This window comes from Paramisgurnus dabryanus, chromosome 18, assembly GCF_030506205.2.
Source record: "Paramisgurnus dabryanus chromosome 18, PD_genome_1.1, whole genome shotgun sequence".
NCBI classification, from domain to species: domain Eukaryota; kingdom Metazoa; phylum Chordata; class Actinopteri; order Cypriniformes; family Cobitidae; genus Paramisgurnus; species Paramisgurnus dabryanus.
The window spans coordinates 33978875-34002172 of NC_133354.1; the positions used below are offsets into that span (position 1 = coordinate 33978875).

A 23298-nucleotide genomic window follows, 5' to 3' on the forward strand; every position below is an offset into this window, starting at 1 on the left:
GCACATGGGCGGTTCATGGGAACGTCTCATTGGAGTGGCTCGAAGAATCCTGGAGTCAATGCTTCTTGAACATGGCACCCGCCTAACTCATGAAGTCTTGTGCACTCTAATGGCAGAGGTGGCAGCAATTATGAATGCAAGGCCTCTGGTTCTGAGTTGCTGTTCAAACATGCTGAAAATCCTCCTTTTCGAAATTTACGTTTTAAACGGAAGTAAAGATAACAACCATGCATTAGGAAAATAAATAATTGCTTTATTTCGGCTATAGTATATTTTCTATAGACGTGTAAAACCATATTTTGGCGGATTGTTTTTTACTTTCATTGTTTTTACTAGTTTGCCTGCCCATTTAGTCTTAATAATTAATGGAACCTAAACGAACTTGGCTTGCTGTTCTCGAAGGCAGCTCGAATCTTGGTCGGGCTCGAGACCCAATTCCAAGTAACAGAAGAGAAGCAAAAAGCAATGAAGGAGGAGAGATGCCAGAAGACTTGCAGCTGGGCGCAGAGGCACGGAGACTCACGTTTACCATGATTAATGATGATTGACAAGTTTATAGGTTCCTTTCAAACCTACGTTAAAAGTGTAGCCGTTAAAATATTATTAGCCTAATAGTTTATTTTGATCATGGTGCTACGATCAATGGATAATTCTGAAGTTGTTTTAAAGAAGAATAAAATAATTACTTTTCAGTCATTTGCGGTGTCACACATTTGAACGTCTCCGCATATGTACACATTGCGACGTACATTTGCAAATGATTCATAAAGTCATACCTCCGCAATTCTTTGATCGATTGTGTTTTAGAAGTACTGTATGCTCAAACTCTAATGACAGCAATGTGATCGCTGATGCGCTGGTAGAGAGAGAGAGAGGCGGAGAAAAGAGAGAGAGCGCGGCTCTGTTTAAAAGTGGAAATGATTGATGTTATTTGAAGTCGGCTCTTACAGTACAAAATACCCGATTAAGCTATTACGTGGCTATTATACACATTTTTTCGGGACGTTCTTGCGACCCGGTGGCAACTTGTCCACGCGCGACCCGGTGGTTGGGGACCTCTGGTCTAAACGACATAAGATACGATTCTCAAAACTAGACAGCATGTACACCGTTTGATTGATAGTCCCGCCCCTTGTCAAAGAGGGTAATAAATCAATAAAATTTTGACATATACCGGTCCGTTATATACTACTTATATATATATATATATATATATATATATATATATATATATATATACATATATATATATATATATAGTATGATGTTAAGTTCACTTAAAGTAAAGTTGAGTAGTAAACTACTAGTTAACTAAAAGTATGGTAAACGAATACTTCCAAGTATACCTGCAGCACACAATTAGTAACTTACTAGTTTACTAAGAGAACACTAACAGAACATTTGCATGTACACTTTTAGTATGAGTACACTAGTTAACTAAAAGTATAGGAAAAGAATACTTGCAAGTATACCTGCAGCACAAAATTAATAACCTACTAGTTTACTAACACTAAAGATTCTCCTTAAAGATAATATACATTTGTACACTACATATACTTTCAAAATTTACTTAAAATATACTGTTTCTAAAGAATGCTAAATAATGTATTTTATAAATACGCTGTCAGTGCATTATTATAATGATAAATTTAACAGATAAAGTATACCTAAAATAAACTTTAAAATAAGTTCAAATTAGTATACTTTAAAAAGTGCACAGAACTTTAACTCCAAGTTTATTTTTTTAAAGTATACTTTTAGAAAATATACTAAATTATAATTATTTTGAAATATGTTAAAAGTTTAATTGTAAGCAAATATGTTGTAAGCATACTTTCAATATATTTAAAGATGGTACATTTCTTTCTAAGTATATTTGTAATGTACTATTGCAAAGTTAAATATACTTGAAATACAATAAAGTATATTTATTTTTCACCAGGGCTATTCATATGGCTTTTTGCAGCTTTCTTGATGTAGCTTTCGTTGTTGCATTTTTACTTTATACTTTTAACTATATGTCAGTAAACAAGTATAGGCCAAATAAACTTAGACATTTCGGTCAGTATAGGTCAAGTATACTTTAGTACAATTTAAAGCAACACTATGTAGTTTCAATGTAAGAATGACTTACAGCTCCCCCATGTGGTTGAAAAGCGCAACAGTGCCTGGTATCAGACCCTCTTCTGCAGGCAGGGGGAGGGGCGGGGCTGTGTGCTCTACCCTCCACCGCCACTTTCAGAGTGTGCTTGTAGCAGCTACACTCAAAAAATGGGTTTTGTAGCACTGTTCATTATACACAAATATATTTAGTTACATTAACACATACACATTTATTTTTAAGACAAAATACAAGTGTAATGTGTTATGCTAAATCAATTTGTTATTCACTCTGGTTTACCTAAATACCTATCTTTAAACTAAAGTAATTGGTTTACTTTGCGATAGAGAGTAGACCTATTATCAGGTTCATATTCCGGAACAGAGGGGGCGGTAATGCTCCATTAAGCTGGTTACCAACCGCCGGTAAAAAAGAAAGAAGAAGAAGAAGAAGAATTTTTTTCAAACTAAAGGATGTGACGTCATTTTAACGACTTCCACGAAGACGGCGCGCAGGTGACGGTGTGGTAAGTAAACTAAATACGTTTATTCTTCAATCCATCTTAAAACATTGTTGAGGCAACTTTATTTTATGTTTAAGGCGATGGTGTTTGTTTTTGATGGTGATGATTTCACGTCATTTGTGCAGCAGTGAGGTAAAGTGTGTGATTTGTGCGTTTCAAATGTAATGGAGTGCTTCACGCGATCTGTTGTGTGACGTGTTTAAACCGTATTAAACGTGATGTACTCGTGTTTAAACAGTATTAAACGTGTTGTTCAATTTCGGCCATTATTAGTGTTTTATGATAGCAGCAGTGTTGTAAACTGCGTGATTCGTGCGTTTCAAAATGAACGGATTGCTTCACGTGTTCGTGGTGAGTTGAACTTCGATTTTCCGTCGTGTTCCGGTGGTAACGTTAGCCATTGAACTTGTTTTACTGGTGATAATAGTGCTTTTGAAACGTATTTTCCTGTGTTTAGTCAGAGCATTTTCTCAAGGGGTTCTTAAAGTTTATTTTTATTTGTTACTCTGAATGAATACTTAAAGTAAGTTATGTTGAAATGTAAAATATGTGATCTAAAGTACTAAAACATGAAAGACTGCTGCACGTGCGTTGTGGTGGTTATCATAGATATCATAGTACATATTCTAATTGATATATTCAAGACATGATATGCTCTACTTGTTCATTTAAGTAGGAATTATGCTACAGATGTAATATTGCATGACGACAAAGGCCCACTTTCACTTGTAATTTGTGTGCATGGCATGCAGTGCACTGTCATCAGAAAAAGAATACTTTGCTGACATAAACAGTCACTTAAAGAAGAGTAAAACGGTATTTTGCATGTTATCAGGTTGTGTTTTCCAATCAAATGTCAATGGGACTTCTATATCACACAAAAACAGAAAACACAACCAGTGAGTGATTTTAAGCCTGGTGTAGTTTCCATTGCTGAAGTATTACAGGAGGTCAAACGTTTTTATGGTGATGAGGCAAGTGATGCTTTTGTTCATGACTGAAGCCAGATGTGTTTTATTAAAACAGATTATTAAACTAGAGCATATCACACATTTTTTTAGGTAAACTGCATTGTATGTTAAAGTCTGTCAGTGCCTATTTTAGTTAGCTAGCTGATGATTGATTATCCATTGCTTGAGTTATATGGTTGGTGCTTTGTTTGGTGACTTTGAAAAGACAAGTCCACGCATACTGTATTGTAAAATATGCTTTTATTTTGTTAAATGGACAATTCATAAGTTAATGTTTTTTTAAACCATACTTACAATTGATTTAAAAAAAATAATTAACTAAATTTTACTTGTTTCCACAGTCATACCACAATGACTTCTCCAGTCTGGCTAAAAGTTACAAAAGGTGATCCTTCAGTATGCCATTCCTACTTCAGTGAGTGACCTGTCAAAGGAAATAGAAAAACAATGTAATCTACAAGGACATTTAAGGCTGCAGTTCATGGATTCTGACTTGGGCAATTAGTTTTTAAATCTCATGTACACATCTGAAATTCAAGACAAAAGTACACTAAAGGTGGTATTCCTGACAACACCAAGTGATTGTGACAACTTGCCCCCACCACAACTGAACAGTTCTCAAAAGGAGTACCTGCTCATCACCAGCTCTTTCATTTTCATCCTGTGACACAGTCATTTTGTCAACCCAATCTACATCATTAAGCTCTGACTGTGTTGCAAAAGTGTGTCTTGCCAAATATATAACCAAACTGAGAAAAATTGGCTGTAATGAAGTGAAATTAAATTTACTCAAGCCCAAACCAGCTGGAATTTCCAGTGCTGTTTACCATATATATATAAAAAAAACATGCAATGCTGAGGTGAACTACTGCCCTCACCATCCACAAACGGAGACATTCAAAACACTGGAAGTAGTCAGTTTAATACTTCTGTCTGAAATTAAAAAGAACAATAAGAAAACATTATGAATGCTGATGGACAAGACCTTTTCTATCAGGAGACATGAGGTTGTCAAGGAATCGCCTTCAATAGCAGATTTCAAAACTAGATGGCCTGCTCTTTTCAGAAGGGAAGAGGTGAGTGAAAAGTTTTTGAGTCATTTATGTTTAACTTTATTGGTTTTGTGGTAACAATAATTTATTTTATTTTGTAGATTTGTGCACAGTTTAAAAGAATCACAACAGCCACATTGGTGTCTACATACTTGGCGAAGATGAATCCATATTCTGCAAAGCTTATAAGGATCTATGCAAAACGAGGAGTCGTCAATGGACAGAGAATTAAAAACCTGCTGGTCTCCACAACACGGGTATGATGAACTGCACTTATTAAAACCTTATAATAAAACTTATTTTTGCACTGGTGAAATTGGAATTAGAAAGTTTCTGGAACTTGTAAAAAAAGAAACATAGGTACAGTTTAAAGTGTCCCTTTTTGTTGTTGTTTTCCACTTGCATGCTGTATTTTGCATAATAATCTAAAAATAAAGGTAAATGTTTACCTGATATTGTGAATGCTACAATTAATAAAATTTTGATATTTACATATTTAGACTGACAACATTGATCAGACTCGGATCTTTCTTTGTCTACCTGAATGAAGACCCGACCAGTCTAATTAAAGAGTATTTGGTAAGTATATGTGCATATATATACTTTGCTGTATTATCAAGGAATTGAAATGTTGTGGTATCCCAGGTGAAAAAGTAGTACACTTCCATATTGTACTTACAGTGCTCTATTTTAAACTAATTTATACTTGGTATACTAAAATTTATTCTTTAGTACTTTTTAAGATGTTCTTAAGATTATCTAAGTGTACTTATTTGTGCTGTTTTGAGACAACATGATTATGAACTTAAATGTGCTTTGAATATACTATCTCTGTATTAAAAATGTATTTAGTTAAAACTTGTAAACTTGAACCCAACTTTCATACAAAGATGGGTTCAAGTTTACTACGAGTGGTACTTAAATACATTTTTAAAATAGATTTTTAGAACATTTTAGTTCATATTCATGGTGTCTCAATAATAGAACAGGGAAGTACAATTATACCTTGTTCACACTGTCAGTCTTAATATGATTTTGGTGCATATTCGAATCCATCAATTCCAATTCAATCACATTTAGAACGTGTGAACGGCCAAAAACCACATGAAATCAGTGTTTTTTCAAATCTTTTTCGGGCTACATCCATGGGTGGTTTAAAATCCTTTTCAAATCGCATTTCTGGAAATCCAAGTCAGTCTGACCGCTCTGATCGCATTTGTGTAGCTTTTCAGTTATGTCATGCTGTTGCGTCACATAAAACGTAAACACGTCAGATGTTGAGGCAGATTGTCGTGCCAACGCAACGTCATTGCCATAGAAACATTGCAGATAATCCAGAAAACGGCAGAACGCTACAGGACGAACAGTTGTGATCCACAATATGGACAATGAGTTTGTCAAATCGGATATGCCCTAAAATCTGATTTAGACTGACATTGTGAACAATGTACAAGATGTTTAAGATTATCTTAAGTAGTACAAAAGAAGAATTTTTAGTATACTACGTACAGAATTAGTGCATGAAAATAGAGCACTTTAAGTACATTATGGACGTGTACTTTTTCACCTGGGATAACTTTTTATTTTATCTCATCTCCACTCATGGTATTTCAAACCTAGTAGTTTCTTTCTAATGCAGAAAACAAGATATTTTAAATAATGTTGGTAAGCAAACAATACTTGCCCTATTTTACTTTTTGGCTGTTGTACATTATGGAATATGAGACCGTTCTTAAAATACTTCAGTTTTACAGAATCAAGTGATGTGTTGGTTTTGAATAACATTAAATGGTAAATGAGATTTTTCAGAACTTATTAATAAACATAAAATAATTTTATCATTGTCATTCTCACCTGCAGGAAACAGATGCACCCAGTACCCAGGAGGCGATCCAGAAGATGGTAATGGGAGTGCTTGTTGTAAAAATGTATGGTTCAGACATCGAAGACAGCCCAGCAGATGTTGGAGTGTTATTAAAGGGATTAAGAGTTCTCGGACCTCAACAACATTGTGTATGCAACAACCATGCTGATGGGACTGAAATATGAACTGAACTTGAGCTACTTTCCCAAATTCAGGTACACTTTTGAAGTATTGCAGTTGTTGTTTCTGGAGCTAGATGGGAAGTAACTATCTCATAAAGTTCAGACGCTGAAGACCAAGCCTTTTGCAGATGTTTTGAGAAAGGAATGTTTTAATATTTCATATGTAAATGCCATGTTTTTGAAATGGCAGTACAATAACATTCAGGAAGTAAGCAGTGTCGTCAATTTATTTTGATAGTTTTGCAGTGTGTTTCTATTTAATTAGATTAATGTAGAGTTGTTTAAAGCTTTGGCTGTACGTAAATGGTCCTGCATCTAATTTGTCATGGAATGTTAACGTTTATAATGTTTTTACAGTACCATTTAACTTAAAATTATACCAAAGTTGTTGAAAAATCTTTGGAAGTCGCATGTGCCAGCTCTCTGAATGGAGAGCAACCTATTTTGTCAGTTAGCATTACAGTTGTGTAATAATGTTGTTTAATTATACGTATCCGGGGGCTTGAAAAAACTGCCTGAATGGTGCTTCGTGCATTTCATTTGTCAGTAAGTGTAAAAAATTGTAATGTTATAAGGTTACATTGTAATATCCAAAGTCCTTGAAAAACTTTGCAAGTTTTTCAAGTTGATGAGTGCATCTCATTTGTCGGTATATCCTTTACGGTATCTGTAGTTTAAGTGCAATAAACATGGCTTGAAGAACTGGTGTCTGAGAATCTTTTATGAATAAAATGAATGTTATATAGAGTTTATTACAAAAATTATATTTTTGTGTGTGATTTAACTTGAAATAGAAATTGTTGTGTTAAAGTAAATAAAAGTAATTGGATGGAACCACTGTCCACAATGTAAATGAGTTGTATGAATAAACTACTCTTGATTTGGACAAGCAAAAAATATTTGATTAGTTTGTACAAGTTAAACACATGTTCAGAAAACGTAACAATCTTAAGTTATGGATAAGTAACTAAGATAATTTTGTTAAACATTACCACTTCACATTAGTTATTTATTATTCAATTGTGTTGCTGCAACAAAAGAATTTGGCATTGACTGAAAACAACCCTTAAATGTTAATAAAAACTAACTGGGTTGTGTGGAACCACTGTCCACAATAAAATTGTGTTCGTTTAAAGTATCATTTTTTTGAGTGTAGGAGGCTGCTCAGGTTGCAGCAACAGTACAATCTGTCCAGTTAAAAGTTGTTCTATCACTGAAATAATTTTAGAGACATTATTTAAAGGTAAAAAAACTACATAGTGTTGCTTTAAGTATATTTCTGAGAAGTACCTAAAGTACATTTTAGAGTAGTACATAAAAAGTAAACTGAAAGTATACTTTCTTATTTTAAGTTTAAAAGAAGTATACTTATAGCACACTTGAATAAATTTCTTTTTCGTAAGGGTATGCTACTGTATATCCAAATATATCCAAATGTATATCCAATATATCCACAACTGGTAAGTTCTTTGTCGTTCTCTCCCTCAAAAACCTTTTCACATGACCAAAAAAGACACAATCAATGTATTCATTAGCACATTTTTATTCATTCATGTGCTACACAGGACAACTGTAAAATTATTATTATTTTTTTAATATTCCTCCTCAACATCCCGTCTTTGTTCTGGGTCAGGCCAAAGAATCTCATCCACATCACAGGCTATTGTCCTAGCCAAACAGCAAGCGTAAAATCCTCTTGCCTGATCCACCCCTGGCATTCATCTACTTATATGTCGATCTGTATGGAAGGCAATTTAATGCATTTCTTTATTCCAGTAGTATAGTCCAACAGTGTATGCACACTAAAGTTACTGAACAAAGCAATCTTACTGTAAGTACACATATCTGTTTTCCTCCCTGAAGGTTCTGAAGATGGAGGCAAAGGTTAAGCGACTTATCTTTACTCGTTGTTTAGCCTCCCTCATAGTCATACCATGGACAAGGACATGGTCAGCTAGAGTGGCTCGAATTTCATCTTGGACTGCTTGTCACCCTGCCCTTCGTCTCCCTCCTCCTCTTTCACCACGTCTTCCTCCTTTTCCTCCTCCTTCACCATGTCCTCTTCCTCCTCCTTCACCATGTCCTCTTCCTCCTCCTTCACCATGTCCTCTTCCTCCTCCTTCACCACGTCCTCCTCCTCTTCCTCCTCCTTCACAGTGTCCTCTTCCTCCTCCTTCACCACATCCTTCTACTTTCCCTCCTCTTCTGCCTCCTCATCTCCCTCTTACTCTCCATCCTCCTTCTCAATCTATTTCTTCACCTTGTCCTCTCCCTCCTCCTTCACCATGCCCTCTTCCTCCTCCTTCACCATGTCCTCCTTCTTTCCATCGTCCTCTGCCTCCTCCTCTTCCTCTCCCTCCTCTTTCTCCTCGACCTATTCCTCCATTTCCCTGTGGATCCATTGTTCCAAAGCTCAGTGAACTGATTCAGGTCCTTTTACCTATCTATCGAAGTATCTGATTGATGTGTGTTCAATTTTGATTCTTAGGGTGTATTCACACCTGCCTTGTTTGGTTCGATTGAATCGAACTCAAGTTCGTTTCCTCCCTTGGTGCGGACCTTTTGGGCAGGTATGAATACAGCAATTGAACCCTGGTGCGGACCAAACAACCGCACCGAGACCCAGCTGAAGAGGTGGTCTCGGTCCGGTTCCAAACGAACTCTGGTTCGTTTAAGGTGTGAACATGTACCGACCTCGATTCGCACCAAATGCAGAAAGTACTGCGCCTTTTTTGGTGTTAATTGGCTCCAGTAGTTCTGTAGAGTTTCATTTTGGGAAAGTGTTATGTTTGCTACAGTCCAAACTGAATCGTGGTTTGACCTGGAGCTCAGAAGAGACACGCTGCCTAATTGATATTTGGGCAGATGACCATATTTCACAGCTACTAGAGAAGACGCATAAAAATGCTGATGTGTTCAGCCAATTTAGCGAACGGATGAAGGAGAGGGGATTTCAGCGGTCTCCTGCGCAATGCCGTATAAAAGTTAAAAAACTTCGGCAAAGTTATATGAAGGTGCAAGATGCTCTCAACAAGAGTGGCAATTCAGGAGAAGAGAAAGACAAATGTCCATGGTATGACGAACTAGACAAAATCCTTGGAACACGACCAACAGTTTGTCCCGTGGACATTGTGGAGTCCTATACTGACGAGACCACACCTAGCCAAATGAATCCATCCCTTTCTAGCAGCTGCTCTGGAGAAGTCGAGCTTAATGAAAATGGTAAGTGAAGATCACACGCATGTAATCAATGCTACGATTAGCCATTTCCTTGAGAGGGTCGGGGTGGATGGGGTTAACAAAGTTTGAATTATTAGTATCAATAATAGGCTATTATCTGTAAAGATTTACTGTTCTGTGTCCGAATTGTCATTAGGCTTCATATACACACCCCATACGGCAAAACATTTTTTCTAAGTATATTTAAAAATATAGAAAAAATATATATTTCCTGAAAAACATTTTGGAATATGCTTAGAAAAAATATTTTTCAGAAATATATTTTTGGCCATTTTTTAAATAATATTGTAAAATAAATACATTTTAAAGCATTAAAAATATATTTAGCCCTCCAAATATTTTAATCCAAGGAAACGGTCGCTTTGAAAGGAAAAACGTTATTTATCTTACAAACCTGTAAACATAACGGGTTTAAAATGGTTAAAATTCATTATATTTTCAACTTAAAAAATATACTTTATAAAAAAACTACTTGTATTTACCATATATTTAAAATATGTTTGTCAAAGAATAAACTTTTTGCTATATGGAATGTAAAATTAGAAATAAAATACATTTTGAAATATATGTTAATATATGAAGGTTAAAACTACACATTTAACATTTTAAAATTTAAAAATGTATTTAATTGAGCAAAACTTTCTATAAAATGTATTGAGCATATATATTTCTGGTTAAAGAAATTTATTTTTTTGCCGTATTGGATTGTAATTTGGTTGTATTTGTAATACAGCGTCCTTTTTGTTCTAATTTATTTATATTCACAAAATTTATCAACAAAACATAGATTAAAATTAAGAAACAAGTTATATAAAACGAAATTCGCTATAAAGAAGCAAACTCAACTTATCAAGTGATCAAAAATATATGTAATTTTTTCCCCCTTTAATCCATTAGAACCCGCGATATATAAGTTTAAAATTTCCCTTTGTCTTTCATAATAAATTAATTCAATGTAAACAAAACATAAATGTATTAATATTATAACAATATTCACACTTTTTACAAGGCACTCTAGAATGCTTGATTCCGATTCCAAGGTCCGTTATTTCGAAATAACCGCCTAAAACTAATTACAGATCTCTTCCGGATGTTGTGACAAAGTTAAATACATATGAATTAATGCGTATACACAATGAATAACATTTATATGATTTTATTTACAAATTATTAAACCGAATGTTCGTCTTGTTTGGAATTTGAACTTGAACTAACTCGTCTTGGTTTAAAGCTATTAGCAAACAGGTTTGTCTTGCAAATCAAATTTGTATATTTACTGGTATTGCAACTAGCCATGTAATAAATGTGATAATCTACAGCCAGCTGTTATGGCAAATAAATACATTTATTAGAAGTTAATAATTTATAAAATAAATGTATTCTGCGATAAAAACCGACTGGCTATACATTATTCCTTTAAATTCTGTAATATTTAAACATAAATATTAATTAAAAATATTTATTTTACATGACCACAACATTGACTTTTGACTCTGATGTAGACTATGAAGTTCATGGTCACAGCTGAAATGTTTGTATGTATGCTACAGCTTTGTGGCATTTAATAGCACATTGTTGAGGTTTTTTTGTTTAATGCTATTTTTTTACTGACAGGAGAAAAGGGGATATCCTCCACCGATACAGAACCAACTGGCCCTACAGATGCCCCTTCTACCACATCCACTGATAAAGAGTATAGCGATGTTCCACCCAGTTGTGATGGGCAGAGTGGAGAAAGCAGTGGAAGACTGGCCATTCCTGGGGCTCAAGCTAGGAAGCACCTAGGAAGGAAGCGTAATGTCAAAGATTGTCAGGCTGATAGTGGGCTGAAGGCTTATATTGCTCAGCAAAGCAAGCAGCTACAGGAAATGTATGAAGCTGAGCAAAAACGACAATCACAGAAGAACATAACCCTTGAGAATCTGCTGAGGGAACATCAGAAGGCAGAGGAAAGGAGATTTCAAGCTATGCAACAGCAGCAAGAGGCAAATCGTCACATGTTTACACAGCTAATGTCCACTCTCACTAGTGCGTTGTCGTCTTGTCAGTCGCAGCACCCACACCCAACCCACTTGATTCCTCCAGCTCCAATCATGTTAACCCCTACCAGTCCCTGGTCCATTCCTCAGCCGCCCATGGCCCAACCACAGCAGCCTATGGATCAACCACAGCAGCCCATGGCCCAACCACAGCAGCCCATGGCCCAACCACAGCAGCCCATGCCTGTGCAGCTCCTGAAACCATCTATGGTTAGACCAGGTGAAGAGGCTAGAAGTGTTTTATCTTTTGAATCACATGGCAATCTGCCTGTGTCCAGTGTACTACATCAAGTGAATGCCAGTGAGCATTTCTACAACTTGTAGAAGGCGTAGTTGCACAGCAATCTACCTCATCCAGCATTGTATGTTCCAGTTTGTTTTATAATTGTTAAAGTTAGCTAATTGTTGTAAGTAGCTAATTGTTCTGTGAAGTTTACATGTGTTACTGAGCGTATAATTGCACAGTTGCTTCTGTTATTGTTATAGTTTACATCACATTTGCAAAATAATGAGCAAAGAAGAAAAATTTTTGCATTTTCATAAAAAAAGATTATTTTTTATTTTTATATTTTGTTTTTACAGTATGAGAAGTACAAAAACCTTTAAATGTAACAAAGGGTGCTTTTATTAAAAAAAAAAAAAAAGATTAGTAAGTGTTGTAAAACAAATACAAAACATGTTAAACACTTTGCTTTCCCAGCAATAAAGTTTTTTTGTTACAGAAGTCAGCTGTAATCATTTAAGTCAGTCAAAACATTAATTTAACATTTTCAAAAGTCAACCCTGGCTACTGGTATCTTTTGCTATGACCCCCTTATATAGGCTACATATGAACAACAATTTGACTACTTAAATTACAATAAAAAACAATTCAAGCAACATGTCACCAATTTGACTCAAAAAAGTCTACAGAAACCCTTCAATTACCTCTACAAAGTTAGGGAAGTTTGGTTCCGCCCGGAAGGTTTCCCACCGGGCCGGAAAAGAGGAACACCGGACTTCCGGTAGCGCCGTAAGAGGGAAAATCAGTAAATCGAGCGCAGCTGTGTCTAGTTAAGAGAAGCAATTGACGATTGGAGGATACGCTAAACCAGGACAGTATTTAAGGACAGCTAAAATCACAGTTTGTTGTGGTTGTGTGCAGTGTGAAGCGCTGTTGTTCGTATCTTCCAGTACGTTGGCCGTAGGCTGTTTATCTCTCTCTCTTGCTGGAGCTTACATGACTGTGTGGACTTTGGACACCTTAAGGGTTGAAGCAAGATTGAACACATTGGATGCTGAGACGAAATACTGAAGAGGAAGTAAAGAAAGCGTGAGTGTATTTCTGCATGGAGAACCTGGAGATGTATGATATTGCTGTATAACTCTGTTAGGAGGAGAGACGCCCTGTGTGTGTGACCGAAGCGATCGCCGAGGGAATGAGAACAAAGGAAATTGGAGCTAAAAGTGATAGTATCCGTGAGTATAACACACTGAGCTGATTACACATTGTGTGGACTATTTGTTTTGAAGCTATAAATTTCTGAGTGAAGGAGGAAGGCCCTACCCCTAGATTAGCGTGGTAGGAGAGCCTAGAGGACATTTGGCTGGGGCTAGCCACGGCGACGTATCCGCTGACTGGGCTGCAAATACCATCGCCGAACAGACCCCGACGAAGTGGAGAAAGGCGGGCATCTTGAGTGTACACTGGAACGTGTTTGCTGTGTATTGCTGTGTGTCTTGTCTGATAAAAACCCCCGCCTTCGTACGCCTCGTCGAGGGAGAACCGAAGAGGCTGTCAGTCTTGGGCGGCCATTAATTATCTGTTGTGAGCACGTCCCAGGTAGAGAATAACAGTGTGGTGTCCAGAACGATTCCGGTCCTTGACATTGGAGGGGGTCTAGGAGTGGCGGTGAAGTGCTGGAGTAGTACAGTTGTGTGAGTACGATTACGAGTCACTAGTGTGGATATTGTCATTTGTGTGATACTTACCATTGCAGAAGAGAGGAGTGGAAAATCCCGTCTGTCCCGAGGTCTCGTCTCATTCTAGGATCTGTTTGTTAGGAACAAGGAACGTGCTGTGTAGAGTTGGAACGAGCAGAACGCCATGGAAAGGAACTGTGTGAAACCCGTTCTCACTATACGCTGTGCCCAGCAGAGAGGTGAGAGCAAACCAAGTCCAAGTAACTGTGCCCCTTGTGTCCCAGCTGTTGCCTGTGGAAAGAGAAGAGAGAAAGCGAGTGAGCGCCACGGAAAGGAACCGTGTGGAACCCGTACTTACTGTATGCTGTGCCCAGCAGAGAGGTGAGAGCAAACCAAGTCCAAGTAACTGTGCCTCTTGTGTCCCAGCTGTTGCCTGTGGAAAGAGAAGAGAGAAAGCGAGTGAGCGACACGAAAAGGAACCGTGTGAACCCCGCACTTACTGTACGCTGTGTCCAGCAGAGAGGGGAGAGCAAACCAAATCCAAGTAACTGTGCCTCTTGTGTCCCAGCTGTTGCCTGTGGAAGGAGAGAGAGAAAGAGAGTGAGCAACACGAAGAGGAACTGTGAGAAACCCGTACTTACTGTAAGGTGCGTCCAGCAGAGAGGTGAGAGCAAGCCAAATCCAAGTAACTGTGCCCCTTGTGTCCCAGCTGTTGCCTGTGGAAAGAGAGAGAGAAAGAGAGTGAGCAACACGAAGAGGAACTGTGAGAAACCCGTACTTACTGTACGCTGTGTCCAGCAGAGAGGGGAGAGCAAACCAAATCCAAGTAACTGTGCCTCTTGTGTCCCAGCTGTTGCCTGTGGAAAGAGAGAGAGAAAGAGAGTGAGCAACACGAAGAGGAACTGTGAGAAACCCGTACTTACTTTACGCTGTGTTCAGCAGAGAGGTGAGAGCAAACCAAGTCCAAGTAATTGTGCCTCTTGTATCGCAGCCGCCGCCTGTGGAGAGGGAAAGAAAGGAGAGAAGGAAGAGGAAAGGAATCTATACTTACCCGACCGTGCTGCGAGAGAAGGCGAGCAGAGGTCTTTCGCCGTTGGTAGGTCTGACCCCCTGGTGTTCTGCAGCAGCCTGCAAGGAAAAGAGACACCTGTGAGACAAAGGAACATTTGTGTAACCCCCAGAGCACATACGGAGGAAGAACTCCGCACGGAGAGCAAGGTACGCAGAAGATTACAACCAGCCAAGCACTCATCTTGTTTCCATTTCTGCCTCCAGGAGGAAAAGGAGGGCGCCACGGGTAGAACAGACCAGGCAGGAGCCTGCGTCCTAAAACCCTGGCCCACCGTGTCTGGCCCCTGTTGTCCCCCCCCCACTTTTCCTCAATACTCTTTCTGGCTGTAGCCTACCTGGAGGGCAGAACCAAGAGGACTAGTTTTAATTTCCCCTTCCCCAAGTCCCAAGTTCATTTTAATTATTTAAATTCAATAAAAACTTGTTTTTATACTTACCTGTACCCGTTGTTGTCTGGTCATTGGGTTGGCTTTGGGGACCTCCTCGAGGTGGAAGTTGAGAAGGGGCGTGGCTTAGGCACATAGCAGCCAGCCCCCGGGCGTGACAGATTTTGGCGTAGTCGGCAGGGCCCTCCACCTCGTGTTGAGTAACCAAGGTCGCCCAATGACCGACAACACGGGCCCAGCAGCCCAACCCCGTGCCATGCCCGTCTTTATGGATAACCCCTGGGTCCAAAAATATGGAGGAACCGAGTCGGAGGTACGACTATCAGAGTGGAAAGCTCAGCTGGAATATTTAGCCGACCTACAAGGCCTTAGTTGCGGCCCAGCGGCTAAAATTTATATTAAACTCCGTGGAGGGGAAAGCCCGGAGAGAAGTGCAGGCCGCCCCTGAAGCCGTCAGAGCCACCGCCCAAACCGTCCTTCAGTTTCTCACCGAACAGTATGGTGACCACACCCCCGTAGCTGTCCTGCGCTCCCAAGTCTTTAACTGCAAACAAGGCCCCCGTCAACCAATCAGAGCCTTTGCCCTGAGGCTGCGAGAGCAATTTACCCGGTTGCAGGCCCGCCGCGATCACGGGCTGGGGGACGGAGAGGCTTTGTTACGTGACCAGTTCCTTCTGGGGATAAAGGAAGGCCCGGTGAGGCAGAGTTTGAGAGTTCAGTTTCAGAGAGACCCCGGACTTACATTTGAAGACTTGAAGAAGGAGGCAGTGGCCCTGGAGGGTGATGAAACTGAAGTTGGTGAGTCCCCAGTGTGTGCGGCGGTAAGTGAAGCGACACCGGCTCGAACCGAGGGCCCCGATTGGAAGCAAGCATTGAAAGTGGAACTCCTGAAAGACATCCGGGACCAGATGTCGGAGTTGTCAAAGACCCTCCTGGGAGAGTTGCGCCAAGGACGGGCGCGGGAGGAGCCGAGGCCGGCGCCCCGAGACCGAGTGTATTCTGAAGGGGGCCGAGAGCCGCCTAGACGCCCAAACCGGCTTTACCGGCCCCGATTCGAATGGGATGAGCAGGGGAGGCCAATCTGGAACCGCTGTGGAGAGCCAGGCCATTATAGCCGCCAGTGTGGACCCCGCAGAACATCTGAAGGGGGTTTTTAGGTCGGCCGGCCACAGTGGGTCGTGTGGCCGGGACCCCTCGAGAAGACCCTGGAAGAAGGGATGGCCCTAGGGGCCAGATGGTCGGACATAGCCCGGTGGCAGAAGTCCGAGTGTGTGGAAAAGTGATCCAGTGCCTGGTAGATACGGGCTCCCAAGTTACGCTGTTCGCCGAGAGCCTCTCCCAAGAAGTGTTTGGTAAGCAAGGAGCGCATGGGGCAGAGGCCCCCTGGCTTACTTTGAAGGGCGCAAATGGCCTTGATATCCCCTACATCGGCTATCGACTGACGGACCTAGAAGTTCACGGCGTGGTGGTTCCCCAGAAAGGTGTGATCATCGTACAAGACCATTGTTTAGGTGCACACCGAGCCTTATTGGGCATGAATGTACTCTCCGAGTGCTGGGAGGAACTATTCCGGGCTAGGCCTGGCCCAAGGATTCCACCTACCGAGGGGCCCAAGTGGGAGCGAGTGGTGGCCGACTGCCGCCGGGTGCAGATGGCCCAGGTCCGTAGGGACCGGGAGGAGGTAGGAAGAGTAATGTGTCGCTTTGCTGTGTCTATTCCCCCTAGAAGTGAGGCCATCGTGTGGACAAGAGTGCCGCCTCGAGAAGCTGGCCCCGAAGAATGGGTGCTGGTCGAGCCCCATGTAGACTGCCCGCAGGTAGAGATAGTAGGGGCCTGGCGGCGGTCCAACGGGGGAGGGTCCCTGTGAGAGTGCGGAACGAGCACCCACATGCAGTACACCTACATCGACACCAGCGGTTGGCCCGGTTAACGGCAGTCGCGCCCCACCAAGTACGAGAAGAGAGGGATGTTAAGTTTCGTCAGGTGTGCCCCACTGTCATTGAGGTGGCCCTGACGCAGGTGGACACCCCGTCGGACACCTTATGGGTGAATCCTTGCAGGGGGAAGACCTGGAACGGGCACAAACGCAGAAGCTACAGGCGCTCCTTCGGAGGTGGCAACATGTGTTCGCAACGCACGATGAGGATTACGGATGCACCCAGGTGGTGGAACACCACATTCCGACTGGAGATGCGAGGCCAAGTAGGGAAAGGTATCGGCCGATTCCACCCACTTTATACGCTGAGGTACGCACACTCCTGCAGGGCATGCTGGGATGAGGCATTGTCCGAGAGCTCCCATTGTGCTTGTGCAGAAAAAGACGGGAGCTTGGAGATTTTGTGTGGATTACCGTAAGCTTAACTCAGTGACCAAAAAGGATGCTTTTCCCTTGCCACGGATTGAGGACTCTCTCGCCGGCCTCACGCAGTCTGCGTGGTATTCCACCTTGGATCTGGCCAGTGGCTATTGGCAGGTGCAGGTAGCCAAGGTCGACCGAGAGAAGACCGCCTTCATGACCCCCTTCGGATTGTTCGAGTGGGAACGGATGCCCTTCGGGCTTTGTAACGCTCCGGCCACCTTTCAACGTCTGATGCAGCGGTGTTTGGGGGGTCAATTGATGGAGTCAGTTTTAGTCTACTTGGATGATGTGATTGTCTATTCCCCAGATTTCGATTCCCACCTTCGGCACCTTGAAGAGGTCTTCCGGGCCATGGAGAAGTATGGACTGAAACTGCAGCCTGATAAATGCCATTTGCTGCGGCGGGAGGTCCATTTCCTGGGCCATGTGGTCTGCGCAGCAGGAGTAGCCGTAGACCCTGGGAAGGTATCTGCAGTGAAGGACTGGAGTGCACCAAAGACAGTGAGGCAAGTGCGATTCTTTCTAGGGTTTGTGGGATATTACAGACGTTTCATCAAAGACTTCTCAAAAATTGCTAAGCCTCTCAACCAGTTGCTGGTCGGCACAGGTCGAAACCGGGGTCGTGGGTCACCCACCATAAGCTGGGATGCCCACTGCGAGACGGCATTCCAGAAGTTGAAACAAGAGTTACTACAGGCCCCCATCTTAGCGTACGCTGACTTTACTGAACCATTTGTTTTGTATACAGATGCCAGCAACCTCGGGCTGGGGGCGGTGTTGGCCCAACGTCAGGAAGGAACTGAGCGGGTCATCCCCTATGCTAGCCGGAGCCTCCACCCTGCTGAGAGAAACGACTCAAACTACAGCTCTTTTAAACTGGAGTTGCTGGCGCTAAAGTGGGCGCTAAATGAAAAGTTTAAGGATTACCTCTGGGGTGCCAAGGTGACGGTCATTACGGACAATAACCCGCTGGTACATCTGCAGACGGTGAAACTAGGAGCGGTGGAGCACCGGTGGGTAGCCCAACTCGCCAACTATGACTACCAACTTCAGTATGGCCCTGGGCGGGAACACACGAATGCAGATTCTTATTCATTCAATTTTATTTATATAGCGCTTTTCACAATTTGGTAATTGTATCAAAGCAGCTTTACATAATAGATGTAGTGAAAAGCACAGAAAATCGACAGATAGCATAACATAATACACGATAGCACAAGCAGCTAAATTTGCTGCGGCTATAAATCAACATTATAAGCAAACGTATTACTAATGTAACGTATAGAAGTTAAGCCCAAAAAGGCTGCCTCCCCGGGTTGAAAAACCCCCTAGGAGACAAAAAAACCCGGAATTTTAGCCGGGGAAGTAAAAAAAAGTCCTAGGAGGAAAAAACCCTTGGGAGATTATATATATATATATATATATATATATATATATATATATATATATACACATTGAAACGGAAGGAGATTAAGCGGAGATTAAGTGGGTTCTGCCGGTGGTCTTTGGTCAGGCATCAGCTGGACATCACGTTGAAGAACAGCCAGTAGATCAGTGGTGTGCTGACTTTCACATTTACCGGAACTGGATCTGTTTGTCTTATTGTCCTCGTGATCGAGGACGAGACAGGGAGAGAGAAACAAAATCTTATTAGCGTAGGGGCCGTTCACATAAAAAGCAGGTGTCACACAGTAATGTGGTTTTAGTCAGCTCGGTTCCGGGCAGGCTTAACTATTGCTGGTTAAGTGTATTACATATAGTTGATGATTTTAGAAACAGAAACAGAACTCGTTTGACTAAGGCCAGAGGCCCCACTGCCGTCGTTAATACTAACGTACAGTGGCAAGCTGTTCTGTATACTATTTTTAAGGCCATGAGAAAAAACCAAAATTGCAAATCGACCATATTTGGCAATTAAGACTCAATCGACAACCAATGCAAAGTTTCAGCATATTACTAAAGAGTATTAATGACATTTACCATGTTTTGGGATGTTGACGAAAAAAAAAAAGGTTTTAGTTTATTCATTAATTTATTTATTTATTAGGTTGTACAAGCTAGCTATTGGGTATTAAGTGTATTACATATAGTTGATGATTTTAAAAACAGAAACAGAACTCGTTTGACTAAGGCCAGTGGCCCCACTGCCGTCGTTAATACTAACGTACAGTGGCAAGCTGTTCTGTATACTATTTTTAAGGCCATGGGAAAAGGCCAAAATTGCAAACCGACCATATTTTGCAATTAAGACTCAATCGACAACCAATTCAAAGTTTCAGCATATTACTAAAGAGTATTAATGTCATTTACCATGCTTTGGAGTGTTGACGAAAAAAAGGTTTTAATTTATTCATTAATTTATTTATTTATTAGGTTGTACAAGCTAGTTATTGGGAGATAAGTACTATTGCTTAAACAAACTATGCGAATGCCTTGTTAAAGAGAAAAGTTTTAAGTCTAGATTTAAAGTTATCTACTGTCTCTGATTTTCGGACGTCGGTTGGTAAATCATTCCATAGCTTAGGGGCTAAGTAGGAAAAGGATCTGCCACCTTTAGACACTTTTGATATTTTAGGGATAATTAAGAGGCCAGAATTTTGTGACCGCAATGCACGTGATGGATTGTATTCTGATAATAATTCTCTAAGATATGAGGGGGCTAGGCCATTTAAGGCTTTGTAGGTGATTAGTAATATTTTAAATTGTATACGATATTTAACTGGTAGCCAGTGTAAAGATGCCAGAATTGGGCTTATGCGGTCATACTTCTTAGATCGAGTAAGAACTCTTGCAGAAGCGTTTTGAACTAGCTGAAGCTTGTTTACTTGATTTGCATGGCATCCTCCGAGTAACGAGTTACAATAGTCTATTCTAGAGGTCATAAAAGCGTGGATAAGCTTCTCTGCATCTGATGCAGACAACATATGGCGTATTTTTGAGATATTTCTAAGGTGGAAGAACGCTGTGCGGCAGACATTGGAGATATGGCTGTCGAAGGATAAATTTCTGTCGAACATCACACCTAAATTCTTAACCGTGGAGGTTGGCACCACAGTGCAGCCATCTATGGGCAACTTGTAGTCTGTCATATTATATTTGTAGCGATTCAGTTCAATAACAAGTATCTCTGTCTTATTGGAGTTTAGCATAAGAAAGTTATGTGCCATCCAGTCACTTATATCGCTGATGCAGTCTGATAGCTTAGAAAAATTTTGTGTTTTGCTAGGATGTGAGGAGATGTAAAGCTGTGTGTCATCTGCGTAGCAGTGAAACTGTATGTTATGATTCCTTATAATATCTCCCAGAGGTAACATATATAACGAGAACAGGATAGGACCTAAAACTGATCCCTGCGGTACGCCGTATTTAACCAGGGAGTGATGTGACTCCTCCTCATTTACATAAACAAAGTGATAGCGATTGGTTAGATACGATCTGAACCAGGCTAGCGCCTGACCACTGATGCCAACATAGTTTTCTAGCCTATTAAGTAAGATTGTGTGATCTATTGTGTCAAAGGCTGCACTAAGGTCTAATAATATAAGGAGTGATATTTCGCCACCATCGGATGTTAGGAGAAGGTCATTTGTAACTCTAAGAAGCTGTCTCTGTGCTATGGTGGGGCCTGAATCCTGATTGGAACTTTTCATACGTACTATTATTTGCTAAGAATGTACGTAGCTGGCTTGCCACTACTTTTTCTAATATTTTGTAAAGAAAAGGGAGATTTGAAATTGGTCTAAAGTTATTTAGATCTCCCTGGTCAAGGTTTGGTTTTTTAATGAGCGGTCTAATAACTGCTAGTTTGAAAGCTGTTGGAACGTAGCCTAATTCTAGTGATGAGTTAAATACATTTAGTACTGGGTTAGACACTATAGGGAATACCTCTTTGAGTAATTTTGTGGGAACAGGGTCCAATATACAGGATGATGATTTGGATGACGATACTAATTTAGATAGCTCTTCTATTGTAGTAGGTTTAAATGACTCAAGATGTTCGTATGGTAAGCTAGCGTTAAATATATTACTGGATAGAGTGGTGGCTGCTTGGGTACCTACAATGTTTTCCCTAATAATCATAATTTTCTTAGTAAAGAAGTTCATGAAGTCGTTACTATTGTGTGGGAGTTTATTAGTGGGTTCTGTTTTTTCTTTATTTCTAGTCAGTTTCGCAACTGTGCTTAAGAGGAAGCGAGGGTTATTATGATTTTCTTTAATTAGATTGCTGAGATACGTAGATCTGGCAATTTTTACAGCCTGTCTGTAGTGTTTAACACTCTCTTTCCATGCTGCACGCCATACCTCTAACTTTGTGCTTCTATAGTTTCTTTCCATTTTTCTAGCAGCCTTTTTAAGGGCTGCGGTATGATGGTCGTACCATGGAGCTGGCGTTTTTTCTTTGATTCTCTTTTTTCTAATTGGAGCTACGGCATCCAATGTGTTAGAACAAATACTGTTCAGGTTTTCTATTACAATATCTAGATCTTCAGGATTACATGTTTCATTTGGGACAGGTCTGGAAGAGTGCTAATAAAGTTATCTTTAGTGGTAGAAATTATTGTTCTGGCTAGTCGGTAGCATATTGTGGATCGAGTGATCCTATCTAGAAGTACCGTGTATGAGACAAGGCAGTGGTCTGAAACTGCATGGCTCTGAGGTGATATCTCGATTTCATTAATATTGAGCCCGAGTGACAGAATTAAGTCTAATGTGTGCATACGAGTATGCGTGGGCCCTGTCACGTTTTGTCTAATATCGAGAGAATTTAGAATATCTATAAACGCTAATCCTAATGTATCTGTTGGGTTATCAACGTGTATATTAAAGTCACCAACGATAAGAGCTTTATCTACAGTGACTACGAGGTCAGACAGGAAATTTGATATTTCTTTAAGAAAATCTGCATGATGGCCCGGAGGTCTATAGATTGTAGCAAGGACAAAAGAGAGCTGTTTATGGTTACGATCAGTTATTTCCATATTTAATAGCATTATTTCAAATGAATTAAATTTTAGTTCAGATTTTTGGTTAACTTTAAAAATGTTGTTGTATATTGTAGCTACACCCCCTCTCCCCTTTAATCGCGGTTCATGTTTATAATAGTAGTCTTGTGGGGTGGATTCGTTTAAACTAATGTAATCGTCTGCTTTAAGCCAGGTTTCTGTTAAAGAGAGTGCATCTAAGTTTTGGTCAGTAATTATTTCATTGACAATGGGTTCTTTATTGGTAAGCGATCTAATGTTAAGAAGGCCGAATTTTAACATTCGAGGTTCATCTGTAAACGTATTGTTTTCTAATTTTATGTTAGTAAGATTTGTACGAGACGAGGTAAACGGTGCTCTGTATTCGTTTGTTCGAGGAACGCACACAGTTGAAATGTGTTGATACTCTGGTAAAATAGACTCTAAGTTCTGGGATATATGTGATCTTGACATGTCAGAGCAGCTAACAGATGGACGGGTACCCAGGTGAAAAAGAAATATATTTAAATAGTATTTTTTGGGACATACTTAATATATTTTAAAGCTACTATACTAAATGCATATTAAATGTATTATATTGAACCCACTTCAAATATATTAAATGCATTTCAAGATATGCTTAAAGT

General features: G+C 40.3%; 1 protein-coding gene and 1 long non-coding RNA gene across 9 annotated transcripts in view; both read left to right on the forward strand.

The window, feature by feature from the left end:
* The window catches only part of camk2a (calcium/calmodulin-dependent protein kinase II alpha), a 901358-nt gene that overhangs the window by 678786 nt on the left and 199274 nt on the right, over positions 1–23298 (forward strand). The gene's annotated exons all lie outside the window — the stretch shown is intronic.
* Positions 2249–7414, forward strand: LOC135776782 (uncharacterized). The gene is made up of 5 exons (XR_010544205.2): positions 2249–2756; positions 3937–4671; positions 4749–4904; positions 5148–5226; positions 6508–7414. It is a non-coding gene; the product is annotated as an uncharacterized lncRNA (long non-coding RNA).